Raw genomic sequence first — 4,052 nt, 5'->3', positions numbered from 1 at the left:
CCTTTAATATATTATTATTTTAAATATTATTACATGTTTTTAAAAATTAAACCACCAAACACAATTTTAGTTTTTTTAAACTAAAAACAATATCAGAATAAAACTACCAAACGCATTTTCAGAAATGATTCTAAAATGACGTTTTCGTTTTCATTTTCATACAAAAAACAAAATCATTTTGGAACGAATTCCAAACGCACCCATAGTTTTGAACTCATGAACCAAACGTTAACTAAGTGTCTGTCTGATATGAGGATTCTCATCGTTTGAACCATGGTTCAGGTTCAAATAAGTGTTTGTTTGTAAAAAGTAAAAATGGTTTGAACTCAAACAAAATTATTGTTTGGTTTAAAAAGAAAAGATTCAAAATTTGAATCGTGATGTAATGTTTTAACCCTTCTGAACCCTAAAAAATAAAATCACTCCTCCATTTAGTTTTGTTTGGTTGAACCCCTGGTTTGAACAACGCATGGTTCAAACCCAAAGATTCATGGTGTGAACTCCTAGTTCGAACCCTACCATCTAAAACCCTTGAACAATTCAAAAGCAACATGGTTCAAATCCAAAAGTTCAAACCACCCTGAATTGAACCCTCAAACCAAACGGACCCTAAATCTTTATTTAATTGCATATTGGTTATAGGTTATAAGTTCACTTCAACCCAAAATTAAAGGTTTTATAGAACTTTACCCCCTAAAGTTCTTTGGGTTCTAATCCAAAACTAAGGATGGCAATATTCCCCGTGGGAACGGGGCCCACGGGTATTCACACAGAATAAAGCGGTGACGGAAGATAATAATCAGATATAGAGATAGGAATACTAACAAAATCTAGTCCCCGAATCTTGGCAGGGAGGGGACGGAGGAAGCACTCCACACCCCGTCCCTGTCCTTATATACAAATGTTATATAGAATATAACATATTACTTTTTGCATATGTGTTAATTATTACTTTTAATAAAACCTTTCTTAGCTCTAACTTTTTTTTACATATATTTTGAATTTAGTTTGTATTAAAAAACCTTTGATTTCGATCTAAATTTATATTGAATTTCTACTATATTTTTACATTAAGTTACAATAACTTTAAAATGCTTAATTACATTTGATGGGGAATGGCGTGAGTATGGGGAATGCCCTCCAACGAGGAATCCCCAACTCTGCCCCTGTGTCTCCTTAAGCAGGGATGAGGATGGTTTTGGAGGGTGGGGATGGGGATAGTAAATCATTTTCCGCCACCGCTCTGCCCCGTTGCCATCCTTACCCAAAACATTATTCACAAAACTAACTCAAAGACCTTGTTTGGTTTGGCATTCGAATTGTAGTTATTTGGTTTGAATTGTAGAATTTGAATTAAGAATAAAATCCGAATTGTGTTTGAATAGATTGTTGAAAACTGTCATTAGAGGTTTGCAACAAATGTTATAAAACCTTATTATAAACGACATGTTTAAATATGCAATATTGACGGGATTTATTCCTATCGTCATTACGAACATATAGGATAAAAATCATCTTAATTGGAGTTGAAACGAAATAGTTATGATATTTTTAAATTTAAAGTTGAAGAGAGAAAAAAAAACGAAAAAAAAAAAACAGTTGTGTTTGAACTGTTGTCAACAATTAGGATTGTGAATTTTAGAGGGATGGGCTATGAATTTCAAAATCAACTATTTGAATCGTAATTGATGGTTTGAATTGTCCCTCTTTATTTTTAAAACAAATACTAATTTGAACTTTAGGCACAATTCGAATTGAATTGTTTGGTTCAAATAGTTGAACCAAACATTAAAAGAAAGGTCATCACCAACAATTTTCATTAACATCTTTTAAAAACTCATAGTTCTAATAATGTAATCAAACACTTGTTCAAATTTTTTATTCTCTTTTTAGACTTTACGCTACCAAACACCAAAACTCGCATATAAATTCAAACCCACACAATTTGAACCCATGAAGAAAATATCTATAAATTAATATTTGAGTATTTTATATAAGTTTGAATGGAAATTTAAGATTTCTATGAGAGAAAATAAATAATAAAAAGATTTGAATTGTATTTAAAAGCTATATAATTAACCAGTCTAATTTTATTAAGTTGTATTTATGTATTTATAATTTATGGTATAATGTATTTTTTAATATTGAATATAATATTTTTTTAATAGTCACATAATTTTTAAATTTTAAAATGGATTTACGGTTCTTCAAGTTGTTTTTTCTTTTATTCACTTATTCCTGGATGGTGTGCGATTTTATTTGATAACATGGCATGACAATCCTCAAAGAGAGAAGAAAAAAATAGTCACAGAATTTTAAAAGTTTAAAATGGATTTACAGTTCTTCAAGTTGTTTTTTCTTTTATTCACTTGTTCATGGATGGTGTGCGATTGTATATGTTAACATGGCATAACAATCCTCAAAGAGAAAAGAAAAGAAAGCATGACAATGAACGTAAAGAAAATTATATTTAGTAAACTCAGTTATTAAGTTAATTTATTTATACAAGTAGATATTTTATGTCTGATTGTGCACGAAAGTTTTTCCATACAAGCATAATCTGTGCCAATTGGGCAACGGGATTGGAGATTAGAGCGCACATACTGATAAATTTTTTAAAAAAAAAATGCTCTTTTTGGTATAAAAGCATCGACAACTTTATAGAACAAGACTCAAGAGATTCCTAATTATATTTATAGAAATACTTGTGGCGACCTTAATTAAGTAGCCGTCTCTTAAACTCACTAACATGTAATTGTTTAAAATACTTGAATTAATTAAACTAAATTTGTGGATTTTTTTTTGTATATCATATAATAAAGGAGAATAAACTTAACTTTAATGTTAAATTAACAAACATTAATTTTTAAATTATATGAGAAGTCTTAGTCTTCTTAAAATCATATTGCATACATACAATTTAAACAGTCTTATCATAACACAACATATCGCGAAATTAAAATGCGAGCGGTATCCATTTTCCATTCTTCACACTACTCGCCTGCCGTTGCGCACAATCCATCATTCACCTTTCATTAGTTGTTTTCTCACGATTAAATACATTCTAGGGGTGAGTTTATACTTAGTAAGGAGAAACTAAGACTCGCTAATTAAAAACATAGTACTTAAAGTATATCAGATGTACCAATTATGTTTTTTTATGAACTTGATTTATTATTCCTTTGAGCCTAAGTGTACGTGCTGAGATGTACGCACGGTCAACGGGTAAAGAGGGTTTGCAAGGTCTCCAACTACACCATGACCTTAATTTACCTCCTCAGGTATTGAATGATTGCCTCCTTATTCCTTATATATGTTGGGAGTAGTGTCCTAGAAGCATAAGATGTAATATGATATTTATTATTTAATTAATAAAAGAGTTTATTCATCATTTTATGTGCATATATTTATGAATATTTTATGAATATCAAATGAAAATTCTATGATTATTTATGTAACCTTAAACATAGTATATAAGTGTTATATACGAGAGGATAGTGTTTAAGGATAATAATAAAAAATATTGTTCATAATGAATTTAATTAAAGTTTGGAATCTTTAATTAAAACATTATTAATACATGTCATTCCCATTTAGAATGGAACGGTGTTATCCGCACTGTTACTATGGTGAGATATTGAATGGGTGTATTTCGCATAATGAGATTGTGTGGAATAGGGACACAGACACAATATGAATTTCTAATAATTTCCGTTAAGCATAGAAATTCTAATTGAGTCTACCGATGGTCATATATAGAATGATCTTAATCATGAGTTCTTAACAAACTCCTATTTATGGATTTATGTCTTTTGATTTACTCGGTACGGATTCTGAGACCCTGAATCATATTCCTTGTATTTTGGAGACATGATGAAATAGGTAGCTGGGAATGTTATTATACGAGATGGAATCCATTCCTTCTTGAAAAAGAAGTAGATAAATAATTCTCTTGAGTGTTGATTCGGTACTTGGATTAGTAAGAGCGCTCTAGTTCATGAATGTGTTTTATGAACCACTATCCATTAGAGAATCAATGGTACTCAAGAATG

The sequence above is a fragment of the Morus notabilis genome, unplaced genomic scaffold (assembly GCF_000414095.1).
Source record: "Morus notabilis unplaced genomic scaffold, ASM41409v2 Scaffold594, whole genome shotgun sequence".
Taxonomy (NCBI): Eukaryota; Viridiplantae; Streptophyta; class Magnoliopsida; order Rosales; family Moraceae; genus Morus; species Morus notabilis.
Note: the sequence above shows the minus strand (reverse complement) of the source record.